The following is a 20,368-nucleotide window of genomic DNA, read 5'->3' on the forward strand; positions in this document are numbered from 1 at the left end:
AAAGTACGCTTTGCAGGAATCTTACAAAATATATATGGAGGCAAATAAATTTTTGTATTAATTTTGCTATTTTGACAAAATTTTGTGTCATCATGGGTTGACAGATTCAGTTGGTTGTATATCTATACTAATAAACCTGTGTATGCCCTCTCATGCACGCTTTCTTTCATCCCAGAAACAATTTCACAAAGAAGTCATCCTACTCTCTTTTAGAAATATCTTCACTGTTTGTCATTAGAAAATCAATGTTGGTGGCTTCATATAAATTTCAGTAAGAAATTCTAAATTTGGGAGTAATATTATCCAGATACTTTGAATTGGGAAGGTATGAAAAAGAAACAAAACCAATCAATATGCAACCAAAAAATGTTTACTTTTAGCATGTTCGTGTTCCAGAATTTTTGATCTGTCCTTCACTGACTGCAATAATGAATGTAAAATTAGAATGCACTAATCTGCATCTCATCTTCAACTTTATGTTAGGTTATTTTTAACATTTAAACTACTACAATCTGAATTTCAACTGATTTGAATAGTTTATTATTAAGCAGAGGCAGCTTGGATGTGGTAACTAGAGAGGCTGGCTTTCAGAAGATGTTTATAATAGACTTAGGGTTGGTTTTGGATAGATACTGCTGTACTTTTAATGAATAAGGTGAATCGGTGCAGGAAATGGACAAAGACAAATGTAGATTGATCTACTTGTGAAAAATCTCAGCTTTTTGGCATCTACATTATTTTAGTATTTAAATTTTGCATTTTGAAAAAAAGAAAAGTATAGCACATGAAAGTTGTGAAGCCAAGATATATCATATTTACATTATATATGTATATATGCATATATATTCATATTTATTTATATTGTAAGTTTCTGCTTCAATGACAGAGAAAGAGAATAATCTCAAGGGATCACATGTAACGTTTGTGGAATTCAGTAATTCACATGGGTTACATCAAATAATATTCTCCAAGAAAGCATCTATCAATCCATTACCACTGTCCCCTAATGCTAATGTTCTTCTCACCTATCTATAATAAATAAAAACCATGTTTTCCTCCAGTCATCTTGTGCTTTTCCATAGCTACATGGACTTTCTGAAGAAGTAGCAAATAATGAAAAATTGGTGTGGCAACTGACTGACTAGACTTACTGCACAGCTTTTTCTGATTCATTGTTTAACTTCTTTTCCCCACAGATGTCAGTAAGATTAGTTTTATTATTCAAATAAGCAGCTGAACTGTCTTTTGATGCTAGGCTCACCCATAAGCAACAAGAGCTCATGGGAATAAGTACCTCATCTGTGGTCTATAGAGATGGATAGCCCAAAAATGGGACACCGAGAACCTAATTTAAGTGCTATATGTCTTAACTGGAGAAGAATCTGCATTAAATATACATGGTAAAAGTACTGTATTCAAGTACTGTAGTTAACTGTTAAAATAAAATATTATAAATACTCCAGAATATTGCAGATTAATTTTTATTGGAAACCTACGTCACAGCTTCACAATTTTTATTGCAAACACTAGGATCCTAAATATACCAGAGTCAGAATAACATTTTTCTCAGTTGCAGCACATGCTTGCACTCATCTTGTGATCAGGTGTATACACCCATGTCTTTCTTTTCCCTTGTTAGTGAATTCTCAGCTTCAAACAGAAGTTTATTCATCCCCATGTGCATGATAGAGGTTTCTTACTTGCAAAATTTAATCCTGTTTCAGTTACTTATATCCTCATATTTTCTTTCTAATTATGTTAGAAATTATATTAGAGATCTTTTCTCTTCACAAGCATCTTTGTGCTCTGTCTCTCCTTTATTTGTATGCTATATTTCAGATTTTTTTGTTCTTTCTATCTCCAATATGTAGACCGGAGAAGAAATGCGACTAATACTAGGATGCTCAGTTACCCTAGGACTTATGCCCAGCTTCATTCTTCACCAAACATTATGCCAGTGAAAGGCCATTGTCATTCTGTTTCTGTAAGGGTATTTGCTGATGGCGTGTGCACTAAGATGAAAAAACGAGTTAACTTTAGATTGTTTCTTAGCTGTTCTTCTAGATGTATCAGTATGAGTTTAAGGGACTTAGGTACAGTCCATTTGTTGAGAAGATAAAACTTATCACCTTCTATAACCATCTTTCAAGAAACCAAATGTAGAACAACCAGTTGACCTTGGTCTCAGTTTTTTATTATTTTATTTTTGTTGTTGTTGTTGTTGTTTTTTCCTCCAAGGAGTGTTTGGTTTCTCTGGAAGATAACCTGAATCTTCTCTCCTTTCCTCATCTTTGTCAACACAGTTACTATTGACATCTCCTTCTTTATTAGCAGGATTTCAACAATATCATTTTTCAGAATACCATTTTGTGTTTCAGTCTCTCTTGAGACTTTGCCTGCCCAATTCTTCTTTTCTTGAGCACCAGTCTCTGCTTTACCAGGGTTTGCTTCCTTTCCTATCTTCCTTGCTACATAGATTTCTGTAACTGCTCCTTTCTCAGCAGAGCAGCAAACTTCTTTTCTTGCTTTGCTTGGTCTTTTATTTTTCTTTGACTCTGTGATCAGTTTTCTCTCTCAAGCCCTTTTCTCTCTTTACTACCGGGTATGGAAAGCCCTCTGGTTCAGCAGCTGTCTGCAGATGAGATGATGCCCATGTAGTTAAGTTCCATAATCTTCTTCATCACATTTTCAAGACCATGTGTATTTTATTTTACTGTTGTCTCCCAATGCATTTATGAGCACAGATGAACGTCTTGGTTTTATATTTAGTAGGTTTTTTTTTTTTTTCCCTGCCCCTAGCTCACAGGAAACTATGATATGTTCCTTAAAGATAGGCTCCACTTTTCTTGCTTTGGCAGGTAGATTTCTAGGAAAAAGTGCTACAACAATACAACACTTGAGAAAATGTCAACCTTTCCTTTCTGAAACATGAAGTATCTGAATGTGGAACACATAGTTACTAGCAAAAGTAGATTTGAATGAAAACTCTAACACATGTTCTCTTCATTTTTTCTCACTTGTGGCCATTTCCTTTCTTATTTTATTTCTTTCTTCTTCCAAGGAATCCTCACATCTCTTTGTTTTATTTTTTATTTCCGTATCACTTTCCATCTGCATCTACTTTCCTTCAACCTTTCAGGTCCATGAACATGCATTATGTTTTCCTTGTATTTATTTATTCCACTCTTACCTTTGAATTAACCTTTTGTAGTCCTGTTTCAAATTATTTACCCCTCCAGAAGTACATTTTCAAAATTGCATCGGACAAGCCAAAAAGTTATTTTATTTTACCTTGTTACTTTTGGACATGAGGAATCTAGCAAAACAGACAACCTATCCCCAGGTATCCAGTGGATACCTTATCTTAGCAGAAAAATATGATGTTATTCACGAAAACATTGCAATTGCACCTTAAACTAAGCCTGTCACAGATTCAATGATTAATAGTAAGAAGTGCACAGATTTTCCTTATAAAAATGTGTGGAGCTAGCATGTGTCACTATAAAGGACATCTAGGAGCTCAGAACACTTCCAAACAAACTTACATCTGAAGAAGCATTGTAACACAGTTTCACAATATGGGGTCTGTGCTTCTTGGTGGGTAAAGACAGTAATGACAGTGATTTATGATACTGCTCTTCAGAAAACCAGTTGAGCCCCAGGACTGCCAAATTAGATTAAGGTGCAAAGAGAAGTTCTCAAAATATGGTCATGTGTTTTTTGTCTGTGTGAGTCAGAACATCACTTGAGAGGTTCCAGCTACACAAAAAGTTGCCTGCTTTTCTTTCTCAGCAAGCTAAGACAATGCTGCCAACTCCTGCAATTTAATTTTGGCTATTTGATGTTTTAATTAAGGCCCAATTCCTACTGGCATCTGACCATGCGAGAATTTCAGCTTCCACTTAAAGAATAATGAAGATTCTAGCCATCAAAATGCAGAAATAAGCACTCAGTAGGGATCCTGATGCACACTAGTGGCTCACAAAATGAAGGAGAAGGAGGAGGAGAAGAAGCATTCTTTGTTAAATATTAGACAAACATCTGCCAGAACAATTTTGGTGTAGTTGGGCTTGCCTTAGGAAAATCTCATGTTGGTTTCAAATAATGGGACTGAAAAGACCACAATTTCAAGTTTTGTTTGTAATTCTGGGAATAGGCTGTGAATTGGACAATGAGATTTTCATCTCTATTTTTATATTTTAAAGAATAATTAGTTTTGGTATTTTTAATGTAAAAATATTAAAGCACTTTTTTGTTGCTTTTGAGAATTTTCAAAGAAATGCATTTCACTGGGAAATGCAGTATCTGCAGAATCAACATAATTTTCAGGACATCAAATTCTGACAAAGTAAAATTAAATTCAATCTACGATATGAAGACACTTGATACATACATTACAAAACATTAGAGTTTTTCATTATATCATCAGATCTTTATAAATGATCTGTCAGAATAGAGTCTCCTTCCTTTCTCACAGAAAAAGCCTTCTCTTTGTGACATATTGCTCAGATTATGTGCAGAAAAAAATGAAGTTGAAGTCTACCAAGAAACTTGTAGACTTTCTAAACCAGAACTGAAAAACAGTCAATGAGAATGTCTTTATATGCCCTTTCAATAGTAATAAAGGATTGGATGAAACTTAGAGACATTAAATTTAAAGCTAAGAGAAAAAATATAGGTCAGTAGTTAGCTCACTGTAGAACTCATTGAAATGAAAGACACTTAGGTAAGAAGCAAAGCAGAACAACCCAGAGAAATAGATGATTTTGCAGCTGTTTCTAATATGAACAGTGTTTGCAGCCACAGCAAAACAAGGCTGTATTTTTTTTGTGTACGGGCATTGCCTTAATAAGAAGCAAGGAGTATGGGTTCAGGTGAAGTACAACCAGTGCAGCTGTACTCTCAGCTTACTCTGAGAAAGCTCAAGTACCTAAGGTGAACTGCAGTGTCAGTGCTGTGAAGGCACCCTCGTTGCCTCTCAAATGTGAATGCAGAGGATCAGCTGTTTCACAGAGTGGCTACTCTCAATCTGGTTAGGGTGACTTGAAAAAAATTACTTGACTGCAGCAGTTTTACACTGGTCCTCTGCTAGAGGCATAAACTAAGTGGATGTTGCCTGTGTGTACCAGAAGTAGATGTGACTGCAAAGCAGTAAAATCCTGCAGAGGACAGCAGCTTCATTAACGCTTTCTGATGAGACCTGTGTCAAGCAGCACTCCTTAGGTGGTAGGGGAGATAAAATAGCAGGGTGAGACAGGGAGGTCTATGCATACAGATTTTCACAATGACTGGGTATAAGTAGAAAATGAGAAGCAAGATTAATAGGTTTGTTGTTTTGAATGAGTAATTGCAAAGCCCTCAAAGGAGTGATCTTAGTGCATGTAGGCTGCTCAGAGATGGGAAGAATCTTTACTCTTGATGTGCTTTGAGTAAGGGAGAAGAGGCTAGTAAATGTGACCTGGCACAGCTAAATTGTGATTTGTTCTTCCTCATTCCTTCAAAGGAAATATTTCAAGTAATTTCTGTTGGCACAAAAAAGACTAAATTTATCAAATAAACTAACTGACTGGCATTAATAGCAATATTGGCTTCTGAGAGATTCATGCTATCAGTTATGCTGTGTGCAGTCTAATGAATATTCTATTTTGAATAAAAAAACAGAGTTATCTATTTGAAGCCATGTAAGGATTTGGTGAATATCTCATTTTTCTTGCTGTTTGTTGGCAATAAAAGACTGAGTTAGAGGTTAAGGAGTTAATGAATCAATATTAACTGTTTTTATCCCCATCAGATTTACCACCAAGCTAGAGGAAAGATACGTGGATAGGCCGGATGAGAGAGATACTGTTGTACTGTTGGAAATTATGAGAGATAAAAACTTTCAGTCTCCAGTTCTGTTAAGTCAGTTTCTTTAATAAGCTTCGCAATTGTTTCAATACTATTTAATATCTGAACTTTAAATTAATTTTAAATGTGGTTTTATCATCTGGAAAGCCTTAAGGGCCACAAAGTTCTAATGTCATCAGAAAGCTTTATTGATAAACATATGTGCTGATGAAAGCCGTGTGACAGAAAGCAAAGAAATGCTCTTTTGGTAGCATTTTCAGTGTTCATGGCTGTCAGCCACAGCTGGGAGCTCCCCCAGTACCTTATCTGAGCCTGCCTTTCACTAGACTGCAGTCTGCCTGTTACAATGCTGAAGGTCAAGACGCTGGAAGCTGACTTTCAAAACACTGTATCATCCAGTGGCTGGGACTAATCAGAACTGTTTAAGTGAATTGAAATATATTTTTTAAAGTATTGTGGACATCTTTTGCAGCTTTATGATACAAAAAAAAAGATCTCCCAGAACAAGGCTTGTTGTCCCTTTCTTTTTTGCTTTGTTTTTAATCTTTGACTTGTCAGATGTATCAAATAGATTTTTTTTTTTTCACTAAAACAATTTGAGAAGGGTAGAAAACACAAGGAGAGCCTTCAGATATTCCTTTTATTTTTCTTTAAGTGGAGAAATTAACCTTCTAGGGCTTTAATTTTTAGTATATCATACTAAATTTAAAAACACGAGAAAGCTATTTTTCACGATAGAGAAGCCATCTCCCAAATGGAGTTTTCCCCTCAGTTTCATATGTGTGGCCTTATCATGACAACCTAAGAAAAATGGGGCCTCAAGGAAAAAGTGAGCTTCCATCTTCTTATCCTTTGGGTGACAGCAGATGTACAGACAGCTCCCACAGGACCAGGGCACCTCATGGCTGGCAGTGTTACTGCTGGTGCCAGCATGGGGTGTACAGACAGTGTAGAGCAGTGGGAGTATGGATGGCTGGGAGTCTTGTCGTGTACCATAATAAACCTGTTGCAGTACCAGAAATGTCTTCAGTTTGCAGCATGATTACAACCTTAGTATCATACTGCGTATTATTTGTGTTTGCACCTATAGACACAGCACATTAACTGCTATTTTCCTGTGACTTCTTCCCAAGCATTCTAATGCACAGAAGACTCCTATTCCTTCCTCTCAGCCATTAGACTCCCCTCTTGCTCTCAGGCACACTTAACCGAAACTGTGGTTTTCCAATTAACTCCTTCAAGTACTCCCATTTAACTCCTTCAAATGCTCTCCTTCTTCAGCCTTCTTCCCTACAGCCTCTCCTCCCTATCTCTTCCTACAGCTTCTCACAGCATGCATGCAGCTCCTCTGCAAACCTGCTGAAATCACCCCAGTCCATCTGCAACTCCCTCCCTTTCCAACCTGGGTCTGTTACAATCCTACTGCATATCTCTACTAGAGGTAGCCACAGCTGTGGCACACCCGTGGACCCTCCCATCTGTTTGAATCTCCTTCTTTGTCTGTCTCTAAGGAGAGGTCACTGAGGAGTCATTATCATCCCCAGCTTTGCAGGAAGGCTTAGGATGCAGTTTCAAGTTCCAGCTAAACAAATCTAATAATGAGCTGCTGCTGAAAAGAGACAGTCCTGCTCCTCTGTTCCTCCCTCTGCGCGCATCTCTTGAGATGCTAAATGATCCGATGAGATTTTTTTTTTTGCTGTTTCATTTTTTTTTTCCAGTTGAATTTTCCATACCTGATTTATGATGTAGTTGCACAATAGCTGTGTCTGATGCAAAGTGTGTGGTGGGAACCTTCAGAGTTGGAAGTTGTGGGGGGAGCGAGTTTGCCCTTTTTTGTCAATAGCTTGCACACTGACTATGCCGCAGTGTGAAATGGCTGTCTTGAAGCAAGAATTAGGGAGATACAAGGCTGGCTACAAAGGTCATCAATTCTTCTTGTCTAGTGGCTACACAAGGGAGTAAAGTACCAAGGGATGTGGGCAACCTTGATGAAATTGTAAGAGGGAGTGAAAAGGGGGAGCTGTAATTTCTTTTATGCTGCCTAGCAAAACCTGTCTAAAATAACTTTAATTTTGTTTGTGATTTTGGTAATTTCTGTTTCAAAGCAAAGGAAGAAGGCTGAAAATTTTGTGTCATTTGAGATCTTTGCAGGTTATTGAAATACCAACCCAAACAAAGCGAAGGATGTGCAATCAACTGCATTACAAAATAGGAATGTATATGGATTTTGTTGATATGTTAGCAGTTATAATATAGTTTAAGTTGAAGGTTATAAATTTTCAGGTGTATTTCTACACCTTCTATTTGTAGATGGCAAACTTATTGATACGTAAAAATGCAGTAATGCAAAAGGAAGCTTTATTGCTTTAGAAATACATTTTGCAATGTACATTTGAGGACCTGGCATACTCTTCCTTTGTTTGTCACAGTTCAAGAGCATACCACCTTTTGTAGAGAGTTTTTCAGATTAATTGTGATTAATGTATGAAAGGACCTTTCAAAGGAAAATGATTACATTTGCTACCAACTCTTAAAATAGAACTAAAACAATTGCCCCAGTCATGAAAAACGTGAACTTATCTCAATTGTAAATTAACTGCAGTATTAAATAACTCTGTTGTCTGTCTGTGTGTGTGTCTCTGTGAGTGCTCACATGCTTTGAGTTCTAATTAAAGAGACTAATTTTAGTTTCAGAGAATTATAAATTCCATGAGACAGGACAGTGAGAGGTAGAATTACAATATGCTAGTTATTATGCTATTTGGAAAAGAGAATTGCACAATTAATCTTTTGTCACGTCAAATTCATTATGCTTACATTTGAAATGTATTTTTTGTAGCCTTTGTGTATATAGTATTCCCTTACATTGGATAAGTGTTTTATGAACATTTACATAAATTAATTAATATTATATTGTGTTATTTTCTGATATAAATGTGTATAACTTATGTATCATATTATATCAATTGTGGTATTATACCTTTAGCTGTGGGGAAAAAAAGATCCATCTCATCTGTGTCCGTTTGACTTGTTGTTCTGCTGGAAGTGTGAAGCATTCATTATGGAAGTTCTGTGGTTTTTACTGAAAAAGCACTGTCACCTTTGGCATTTCTGGGTTAGCCAGCAGGATGACTTTCATTCCTTTAAGGCCCTAACTTAACTAAATCAGTGGATAAGAATCACTTGGGCGTTACCAGCTTCCTCAGCTGGAATTCTGTAGCACATTGTATAGAAATTTATCTGTAAGGGTTTGTTTAAGGGATCTACCTTTTCCTTTCATGACACACTTTCAAAGGATGACATCAGTGTGAAAAGGGGCAGCTTTTGTAATGGAAGCAGGATTCTTGAATGGGAAAAAGATACTCATCATTCCAAATTTCTCTAAAGGTCAGCAGTTATATCACAGTTACACTCAGCCTCTGCTGAGACAATACTCTCTTGCTTCTCATCAGTAGCTCCCAGTTCTGCAAAGTTATTGAAAATAAGGACAAAATCAAATAGCAAAAAAGCCAGTGTTATGCTCATTAAAGTCTCACACGTATTTTCAAACTTGTTATACCAAAATCTCTCTGTGTTATTCTGAGATGACTTTTAAGGCAAGCTAGTTAATATGGGGATGGGAATATAAGGTAGGGTTTATAATTTCTTAAGCAATAAAATCTGTTCAGTGATGTTATTCTGGGTTTATTTTAATGTGTATCAGCTAAAAAATATTCCTTTACTGACATTACTGAGCTGCATTATACCAAATTGTAATTGCAGTATTCCAGTGATGTTTTTGGAAATCCTCATTCAGTCTCTTAGTTTTCAGCATCAGAGTAGTAAAATTGCACATTGCATGTTTAATGGCTAGCAAACTTATGGAGTAAAGTTAGAACTAATTGTACACTTCTATTCTGCTGTGTCTGTGCAAGGTAGAAGTTTAAATCATTGCTTTTCTAAAGCTGCCATTCTTAAGATATCCAGTACTCTCTTACATGCAGACCCAATCAGAATTTTACATGGCTCCCTATGTAAATCAAATATAGAAGAGAAGTTCTTATAAAACTTTGGCTTTTTGGCAGCAGAAATGCTGTCATGTTGTGTCAGGTGTCACATCTAGGCTGCATTAAGACAAAATGGGGAAATACAGAAAAATGCAAAGAAAGTCAATTCCCTTTGAAATCTTGTTTTTATGATGAATTATGTAAATGATGTTGGGGATTGTTATTTAATTATTTTTTATCCCTACAGTGCAAACTAAAGAATACAAATGAAGGAAATATAAATCAATACTAGTGAAATATCATTTGCAAACACGGATTCTGAGGTACTAGGTTGTTAGTGTATTGAATGCCACCTCCTTAAGATGACGGCTTATGGCTCTTCATAGGTATTACGCTGAAATCCATGGTGGCCGATCCCTGTTCCTGCCAGCCTCTGATGTCAATCAGAGGTGAGTGACTCAATTGCACTTCAGAAGGTTTTGAAGCAGGACAGGTTTTGTCAGCTTTTGTGGCAAAACCGTAAGGGAGATGCTAAGCAGGATCCTGAAAGGGGACCCATGGGGCACAGTCATATAAAACTAAAACACACAAACAGGAATGTGAGAGCTTGATTTTCCACTGCATATATCATGCTGATGCTTTAGGCATCTCCTGACAAGGTGTTGTAACCCCACAACTTATCTTTGTTCCTTTTTCCCCCTTAATTCTCCAGGTGCAGCAGCCTCTCCCTGCACAAAGGAGTGCTGTTTTCACCTTGTCCTTAAAAAAACATTCAGAAGTAATTGCAGATTAGGATCATATAAACAGCTGTCGACATTGGTGGTCAGAATACGAATGATATTTACACTGAATGCAAAACAAAATTTCTCCTTGCTTTCTCTGGCCAAGCTGAGATTCCTGGCTCACATATTTATTTGATCTTTTTGCACTGGTTGGTGTTAAATATTACAGAAGTAGATACAAACATAAGATAACCACTTTTACAGTGGGACTGGTGAGCAGAGATGCTACATAGTCTCCAGAGTAAATCTCAGTTGTAATACGACTTTTCCTTGAGATATCTGAGTGCTTTACCCTTCCCGCTTTGCCTTGGCACCAGTAAATATCGCTTTGCAGATTGAGGCACCCTTTACAAATTTTTCATTAAAAAAATATATTTTAATTTCACTGGGTCCTGCAACAATAGCTCTAACGTGCCAGACCAAACACGTATGGGAGGGCTGAAGTAACCACCACAGAAAACGCCACCGACAGAGGCGGGAGGGGGCAGAACGGGCAGGCCGGGGAGGCAGGCCGGCTGGGCTTGGCCTAGCCCCAGGAGTCATGCTGCTCACCTACCGCATCTATTCAGAAAATATCTGAACTACCCCGTTATTTGGCATTACCTATGCAAAGCACTTTTGGACGCCCTCTGAAGAACACTTCTCCCTGCATAGACAAAACAAGGAACTGCACTGATAAGACAGTGCAACGAACCCAGAGCGGACTTATGGATGTAGTGGGCAGATTTATTTTTCAAAACGTCCTTTGCAGTGGATGTAGGGGAGCCCCAGCTGCAGCGCTGCAGGGCATGGGAGGAAAAGCAGGGCTGGGCATCTTAATGTCCTGCCAGGGACCACTGGCCAGATGCTGTGCCTGCTCTTGGGATGTTTACAGCCCCTGACAGCCCCTGCTTGCTCATCCAGCCAAACACGTGTCATGGGGAGGGATGCCTCCAGATGTCAGCAGCAATTAATGCCAGCTGCAGGAAGAAGGGAGGTTCAGTGAGGTCAGCAACTTAACACGTGACCCGTGGACTGAACCCACCAGGCATACTCCCCATTCTTGGGGAGAAGAGGCCAAAGGGGCTGATGATTTTCTCCTCTGCTTGACCTCTCCCAGCCTGGTGCAGGAAGCCCCATGGTGGCATCGGCCAGAAGGGCCACAGGTGGCTCAGCAAAATCACCTGGGACTGCACATCCTGCAGGAAAAAGCAGGCTGCACCTACCCAACCTGATGGTAGAGGGCCTTCAAGGGGGACATCTCCCTCTGAGCCCATAGCATGCCTCTGCCAACACAGCACGGTGCAGGCTGCACTCAGCAGTACCCAACCCAGAGAGCCAGCGACAGGTCTGTGGGTGGATGGAAACAGAGGCACATTAAAAAGCCTGCTGGAGTGTCTCCCAGAGAGTTGCGATGAATGCCTTATGATTGCATTTATGACTTTTAATCAAAATCCATTTGTTTCCTGAAAGCTTGCCTTTGTTTACACCATTTGGGACCAATACAGATTTTGGAACTGAAGCCCATGTGAATACCAAATATAATTATTTTCAAGTCTCTCCTATTTCAAGAAGTTATTAAGGGTGAAGCACAGCTTTATAGCAAAGCAAGTCAGGGCTATGGAAAATATTTTAATGGTACTGGCTGAGAAAAACTTTCTTTGAAGAGCAGGAAAGGAACTTTCCTCTTAAATAACTGGAGATGCAAATGCATCTTGTTACCAGTGCAGTAGGAAATTACCTGAAATACCAATGTTTCTGATATTTATTTCAGAAGTCAAAGCTATTTCCTTTCAAAGGCATATGCTCAGCATTCTATTTTCAAATGAAATAAGGACGTAGGAACTTGTAGTCCCTGGGGTTGCATATTATACACTCATTGCAGCCCCTGGAAGACTGACTTACAGTGTCTGATAAAAGCAAAAGTCTCACTCAAAACCTTTAGCAGCCTAAAGCAGCATCGAGTGGACTATAGGAAACTGACAAATATCTGCTTGAACTCTATGCTGTCCTCTTATCTTCCCTCTTTGACCAAGCAGTGGGCCTGTGTGACACACCCCAGGACTTTTGCACTCAATTCCTGGCTCCTGTGTGTACCTTTTGGGGAGCAGACCCTAGCAAGAGCACTGCAGAAACTTCCTCAGTGCTTACAGTCCAGCTTACACTATCTGGCAGCAGCACCCAACTTTTATATGTTAACCACCTGGATCCCACAATTACTTGTTTTTTTTTTTTTTTTTTTTTTTTTCCTTCTATCCAATAAAACGCATACAGAACAATAGGAGAAAACCTCCTCTTCTATGGGAGTTCCCTTGTTGCTGGATAACATATCTGTGTTCTTATAATGTGTCTTCCTGTAAGAAATGAATCATTCCTTATTTTCTTACAGAATTGCTAAGCTTCTTGAAGCTGGGTGGATGAAAACATGCATCATGGTGAGGACAGTTTAAAAGGACGCAGGTGATTAGGAGTTTCTCTGCAACAAAAAGGTGTACCCTTTAATGCCCACCAGCTTGTCTGGATCACAGAGCAGTGGTGCTACAGTAGTGTACTGTTGAGACTGTGAGACTTTTTATTATGTGAATGAAGTTAAATGCAAAATACAAAACTTCTGCCTAATGTTATGAAATCACTGTCATGAAATTTTCTGGGAATGTAATCCAGCCTCTTTTATCAAGTCTTGTCATGAACCTTTCAGACCATGAGGGAGGAGGGGCTACTAAACCTTGGCAAATACCCTTCTAGCAGTTGCTTGCTATAGCAATGGGGTGGATAAAATATAGATTATCTACTGGATTTTAGGTTGAGAGAGTGGAAAATCCCCAAAGAAATAAAAGAGAAAATAAAGTTTGACTCTTTAAAGTCACAAAATGAGAAGTTCTGGTGGGACTAAAGGAAGTGTAGAAGAGGGCTTAAGATACCTTTTTGGAATCCAGTTTAGAGGCACAAGATCCTGAGGGACTCAGAGGATGCAGAACACAGCATCAAAGCTGACGTGCTTGTGTGCAAGGAAGAACAAGGAACTGGAAAGTCCTCTCTAGACAGCAAGAGGAGGTGCTTTCCTCTTTGTTTATTGCTTGCAAAGCATGAGAAGCCATGCTGTGAATGGGCTTAAGACAGACCCCCTCATGGGTGTATAGGGGTCTCTGATTGTCCATGTGGGTGTCCATAAAATGTCCGTCTCTGTTTTGTGTTAATCTGGGTGGCAGCTTTGCATCCTCTCTGAAACTATATTTTGCCCTATTATATGCACAAAACCATGGTCCCACACTACACACCGTTAAGCCTGCCACCCACAATGCAGCTGGAAATTTTAATGATCTAAAATAAAGGATGCTTCAACAGGAAAAAACTGCAAGGGACAGAGAAAGGGAGATAGGTGGGATTTGAGTTTCAAATCTATTTTCCATATTAGAAGCCTCATGGAAAAATAAGAAGAGGATAATATACCATACTCTTTTCTTGCTCTGTGACAGTATGGAATATATAAAAACTTAAATTCCCAGTAAAAGATCAAAACAAATGGCATTCTGTCACCCTAAAATGGTTCAGGTTTCTGTGTGCATGTGTGTTTGCTTGCTTTTAAGTAGAAACTTGGGGGAAACAAACATACAAACAAACAAAAACTTACATGTTTTAATCTGTCTATTTGACAGACGTTCTAAAGCTGACTTTATTTTTTCCCATGGGAAAGGAAAACAGGAACCTTCTTATTTTAGTTATTTTCCTTCAAAATAAAACACAGCTATATCAAGGACAGTAGGGTGGAAACAAGAACAACTCTCAGGGCCAAAATGTCTAGATAAAAGTTGAGCGGTAAATGCTATGGAGTGTATCCTCTCCCATTGCAAGGTCAGTTTATTTTCTAAAGAAATATGCCACAGGAATACATATGACATGATTACATTTTAATGAGTGTTAATTCATGTATGTATAATCTTATTTTCAAATTGCAATTTATAATCATTATGTAAAGGTTAATGCATTTGAAGATCACAAATTGTAATAAATATTCAGATTGTCTGATAAATGCAGAGTTTACTGCCATTAAAAAGAAAGATTGCTGACAACAATCAGTGAAGAAGAAGAGAGAAATGCTAGCAGATTATAGCTCTGATTTTGCAAAGGTATGGGAATACCCTGTGATTTTTTATTTATTTATTTATTTATGGTATGCCTTTTGAATGTTAATGTTCTGCTGAAGATGGTTTCAGACAGCCTGTGAGGCTACTGCTGTACTTGGTGAAGCAGAATCCAGTGAAGAGTTGCTGAAGCAGAACTGAAATTATAGCCTCACTTTCAAGAACAACAGTATTGTCAACTAATTATTTCTAACACACAAGTAGGATTCTCATTCCATTTTTTGGGGAGATGTTTCGTTGATTTTTTGTTTGTTTGTTTGTTTTGTTTTTGTGATAAACTATAAACCTTTAAAAGGCAGCTTTTTATCTTGGATTTTCACTGGTTCCTTGGTAGTCCTGATCCTTTATGCTTAGAAATACAAGAAATGTACAGAAGAATGGAAACTAAAGATACAACTTGTAACTACCTGTAATTGCTGCAGTGGGAAATGAGTCAAGTTCTCTCTGGACTAGATGAAGGTATTTGTTTCACAGAAATTGCTTGCCTAAATTTCCTTATTTATTTTAAAAAGTTATAACCTCTATATTGCATCTGCATGTTTAACACTGTTACATCCTACATAGCAGGTTGGGAATACTGACAGCAGATTAAAAATTACAATAATTAAATGAATATGTACACCAATTATGTTGTTGCACATTCTTTGTTTTCTTTCTAGAAAGTATATTACAGTATATCATTTACAGATGTTACAGATGTAAGAAAGGGTAATATAAAATCCATTTCATGTCCTTTCGAGCTGCAAATGGCTTTATTTTATTTTATTTATTTAAGGATTTATGACTGTTAAGACTATAAAAATTTTCTACCTGCTGATTCACATAGGAACCAGACTACAAGGATTTTAACCATGTTACTCGTTTTTAAGGCTTTAGCATTTTTTGGTTATTTTATTATTACCATACATTTAAATATTCATTGTGGAGAAGACTTGCAATACTGATGCCTTTGTATCTGTATATCCTCTTTTAAAAAGAAGAGGGCATAGAGAGGAAGGAAAACAGTCTGTTGGGTGCATATTTCAAACCACTGCACAGGTGCCTGGATGGTATAAACACACTGGTGTTTCACAGATTCATGCATTCAGATCTTCACAGGTAGTATCTCATAAAGCTAGCAATTACTTTAGCAAATGCAGTGAATAATTCAAGCTTTTAGAGTAACTTTGACTTTTTCATGTATAAATCATCCTCACATCTTATACTATGTGTGTGCATTAATATTTTAAAGGTGAGGATTCATTTTAAGCATTCCATGGTGCATTAAATAAAAGTGAGGTGCATGGTATTGGAGAGAATCTACAGAAATAAAGAACCAATCAATTTCTATCTTTGTTTTATTGCTAAAGTTAACCCCACCAAGTTGCTTTAATAATGCCAATAGCTGAAAGGCACACCAAGAATGTCTTCTCCCACACAAAGTCTTTAAAAGCTGTTGAAAAGACAATGAAGATATGTGTCTGCAGGGAAGGGCAATGTCAGTTTGATAACAAATTTGTAAAAAAGAGGATGAAGTATAGCCAAAATAGGGTATTGTTAATACGTCTTCGTAAAGTATGCAGTTGCTGTTGCAAATTACTACACAGGATGAAGTACAAATGCATATAAGGCACATTTGAATACAAGGGTAGGGCATACGTCATTTAATTTTTTAGCTTTGTTCTTTTCTGTAATCGAGTTCAGTTTATTTACAACAGGTTCAAAATGCCAGGCACAGCAACTGAGCTGTGGGCACATGGAAATATCTTCACTCAAATAGTTTGTGTACAGATGTTTGAGCCTGAAGAAACTTGCCATGCGTTTTTGTAGCTAAGGAAGTGAGTAATCAGTGAAACTAGTATGGGTGGTATAGGAAAATCATGCACACAGGCTTGGCACAGTTGTGTGCTTGCTACATTCCATGGGATATTTCATAATGGAAACCCAATTGCTCCACTAACATAGGATACCTACATATCAGGCATACATTGTAAAGCACCCAGTGCAGTCACAGGACCACATTTTGCCCTTACACGTTAGTCCAGTAAATCTCGAGTGAACAAGAAAAGGACAAGATGGTAATTAAGTCAGCAGAACTCTAGCAGTATACTTGGCCTTGGGTCTATTTAACAGGTCAAATATATTAAACCATATATCCCCATGAGTTGTTTTTGATGGTCAGATTCTTCCTTTCAATCTGCTTGTTTCAAAGGCCTCTCTTTTTGTTTTATGTGATATAGACAGAACAGTGCAATGAAGGATCTGGCAAGAAATAGAAATAAACAGATGCCACCACTAAATGATGTTTCATTCTTAATGTTTGTTGTTGTTCTAAAAATTGAAATACCCACTTTAAATCCATGTACACATAGAGTGTGTATGTCACATTTTAGTCTGGATGTCTTCAATAGATTTTTGAGTTAGCATTTCTGCATCTCTTTTGAAAGATGAAGGGCCAGTAATGCTAATCCGAGTGTACCTCAAGCTACGCTGGGACAACTTTTGGCAACTGAAGATCACTTCCAGAGCCTCTCTTGTGTCTCAGAGTGTTTGTGCCATACTCCAGCCACACAAACAGGATCACTGGAGAGTTTATGAACAGGTAGGATATAGAAATTGTGAAAAGGGTAGAAGTGAGATTCTACTCAGCACAATGAGAATGTGATTACCTACAGTCTCTTTGGTTGTGACTTTTCACAAACATAAAAGGCTTTCATGAGAAGAATGTACATATACGAGTGTTGACACAAAACGTCATTTATGTTGTATATGGTAGTAAAGAAAGGGCACTTTAAACAACAGAACAACACCAAATTTAATTGTAAGTTTCTAGAGCTGCAGATCTTGTAGCCTATCTTTCCATTAGTCCTACTGTTTTCAAAGTAAGAAGCTTTAAAATATGAGCCCTGAGGAAATCCTTTAACTATAGAGCAATTTTCAAGTAAAGTCATCTTTGAAACAAGTGAAATGCAGAAAGCCCTAAAAGACCAGTCAAAGGTACTGTGAAAAAGTTTTAACTCTCAAGAGTCCTGTGAATTTGTGTCTTTCATACCAATGTGTAGATAGCTCTACTAACTAATTCAATGTCATTTTAATTTCAAAAATCTTAGTGGCTTGACAATAAAAGCTGTCTTTTGGTGACATTTGACCAGATCTTGTGCTAATAGGTCAGCTTCTGGGTTGAAACTATATGAAAGATATTAAGTCTTGGGATGTGCCAAGGACTAACATGTCGATTCAATGTTGCTAATAATATGCAATTTCAGTTCTGTTTCTTTATTACTTTACAAATTTAGTACCTTAGAATGTAAGCACCACCTCAGGGAGATCTATAATTGAAGTACCTAATGGATGTGTGCACACTGGCAAGGAGAAATTATAATAACAACCTGATGTGGATAGAGTGATTTGCAATTGTGTACTTATTAAACAAAGGATTAGTCACATCTGCAAGGAACCCATTATAGAAAGTAATTGAATAGGGCATCCCTGCATTAAAACAAAACCGTAAAAGCAGGCCTATTTTTTTCTTAAGTGAAGGATAATCTGTTTGTTCTATCAATTTTATCTGAGATGTAAAAAAAGAAAAAAAAAAAGTGGGTCTGCACCTAGAGGAATCTTGGTTACATCAACTACTTTTAAACAACCTTGAGGATTTTCCACCCATACGATAACCTGGATCATTTCTGAGTGATTGGAACAAGCTGAAAAGAAATCTCCTGTCTCCCCCTGTCAGCCTTCAATCTGTACCACAGAGGTGTGATGGAGTTCAGGCCAGCTGGCGGAATTCTTACAAGGACTGCAGAGATCCTTATACAAGAAAATACACTTTAAAGTTATGTTACCATTTCTATGTGGTCTCCTACATAGGTAACATTTTCTGTTGGAAGAAGTTTCTGGTGCCCAGCTCCAGTGGAGCTCTCCTGACACAACCGAAAATGACTGGCAGGGAAGAAGATGGAGGGCTCAGGGTCTCCCTGGCACCATCCACCAGCTGCTGCCTGTTCCAAGTCTAACTAATTACTTGTGCCTAGAAATAACACCCAACTAATGTCATTAGCTGGTTAACTTCTGTTTTCAAGTACCTATGTACTTGTATCTGTAGAGACAGTTAAACATCATTTTGATGCATAGGAAACAGTCGATGATATCACTAAAGTTCTGGCTTGCAGAAGTGCTCCAAACAGGGCAATGGTTTTGATTATGCTGAGTATAGTGCCTTTCTATGTAGACAGACTGCCTGTCCCCAAAACCTTATAATTGTATGCAGTGATGAGCATACTCAGAACGCTGTCTGGAGACCAAAGCCTGGGAAATACATTCCTTTCAGCTTTGCAATGTAGTCTTGTTATTTTCCCACTTATAATCTATAGCATAAAGATTAGCATTTGGAGTGTGAAAAGCTGCTAAGCGTAAAACTATCAGACATCCTCCCATTCCTAAAATAAATGAGTAGCACTTAATGGTATGAAAATGAAAATGAGCATGAAATGAGTATGAAAATGAGCATCTGTATTATCCAGAATAGGTGCCCATACAGAGCCTAAAGGAAAATAATTAACTGTATTTGATTATCACTGAGTACCTAATTGCACATATCTCTCTGAAGTCAAGTTTCTTCAAAAACTGGAAAGATACTGTGTGCTGAGTCTATGTGTATTCAAAGTTTGACATTTAAAAGCAGCATGTCAAAAGCTGATCTTTCCTGACAGTTGTTTTCTCCCACAGTCACCTGCAGCATTGAAACAATGCCTAGAAAAATGTCAGGAAAGCATTTCCTAAAACACTCAGATCTGTGAGAGCAAGTATGGAATACTGCATCTTGTGATTGCAGGTTTAGGGAAGAGTGTTAAGTGTGTATAATATGCATATAGCTGACAGTGTGTGCTTAAATGACATGGAAATCCATGACATAATGTGTGAGTGTTACAGTTTTCTGTAGTCAAAATACCAGAGGGCTTTAAGAAGGGGTCACCACTGCTTTTGACTTTCACTGTAGTATCTCTGCCACCATGTTACATGCCTGTCTCAATTTATATATTTCTTCTTCTTTTATAACAAGATTGTTTATCATCAGAATTATTTCCTCCACAAGGTATCATAAAAAAAAAAATAAAAAAAATCAGTCAGCTTTATTAAACTGGGTGTTCCTTAAGTTTTAGCTCACTGTTAGATAGTCTGCATTTTTTATCGGTTGGTAGATGAAACATGCTTTCAAAAGATGAGAAGTTAAAATTTCAAATTTGCTACCCTTTCATTCATAAATTGAATCAGGCAATAACAGTTGTGCAATTCCCATATTTTTGTTGCTTTAATACTTTATTTTGTTTGAGGTATGTTTTTTAGAATAATACCATCAAAATGATAGTGTGACTATGCTTTCTGAATCCACTTATACCTGTTAACTGGTTTTGCTGAGGCATGCTTGTAACTAATTACTGACCCAAGTCCAGTGACAGAATAGCCACAATCACTTGCAAGTTCCACTTGTGCATACTTGTGCACTGCGTTGTGCTCTTTTCCTATTTCTTCGGAACATGTTCAACTGAGACAGTGCTGTCCTTCGACCTTCAACACTTCTGTTCCCGAGGTCATTTCTCAGGTAGTGTCGATGACCAGGCCTAAGCTGTGGCATCCAGCCGTGCTTCCTTCT

General features: G+C 37.7%; 1 protein-coding gene across 1 annotated transcript in view; it reads left to right on the top strand.

Moving 5' to 3' along the window:
* The first annotated feature begins 13,950 nt into the window (after positions 1–13,950).
* Positions 13,951–20,368, top strand: part of CTXN3 (cortexin 3) — a 30,869-nt gene continuing 24,451 nt past the window's right edge. The window contains exons 1-2 of the mRNA XM_066988210.1: positions 13,951–15,195; positions 17,163–17,317. The gene's annotated coding sequence lies outside the window, so the exon portion shown is untranslated. The remainder of the gene's footprint in view (positions 15,196–17,162; positions 17,318–20,368) is intronic.

The sequence above is a fragment of the Anser cygnoides genome, chromosome Z (genome assembly GCF_040182565.1).
Source record: "Anser cygnoides isolate HZ-2024a breed goose chromosome Z, Taihu_goose_T2T_genome, whole genome shotgun sequence".
In the NCBI taxonomy this organism is placed as follows: domain Eukaryota; kingdom Metazoa; phylum Chordata; class Aves; order Anseriformes; family Anatidae; genus Anser; species Anser cygnoides.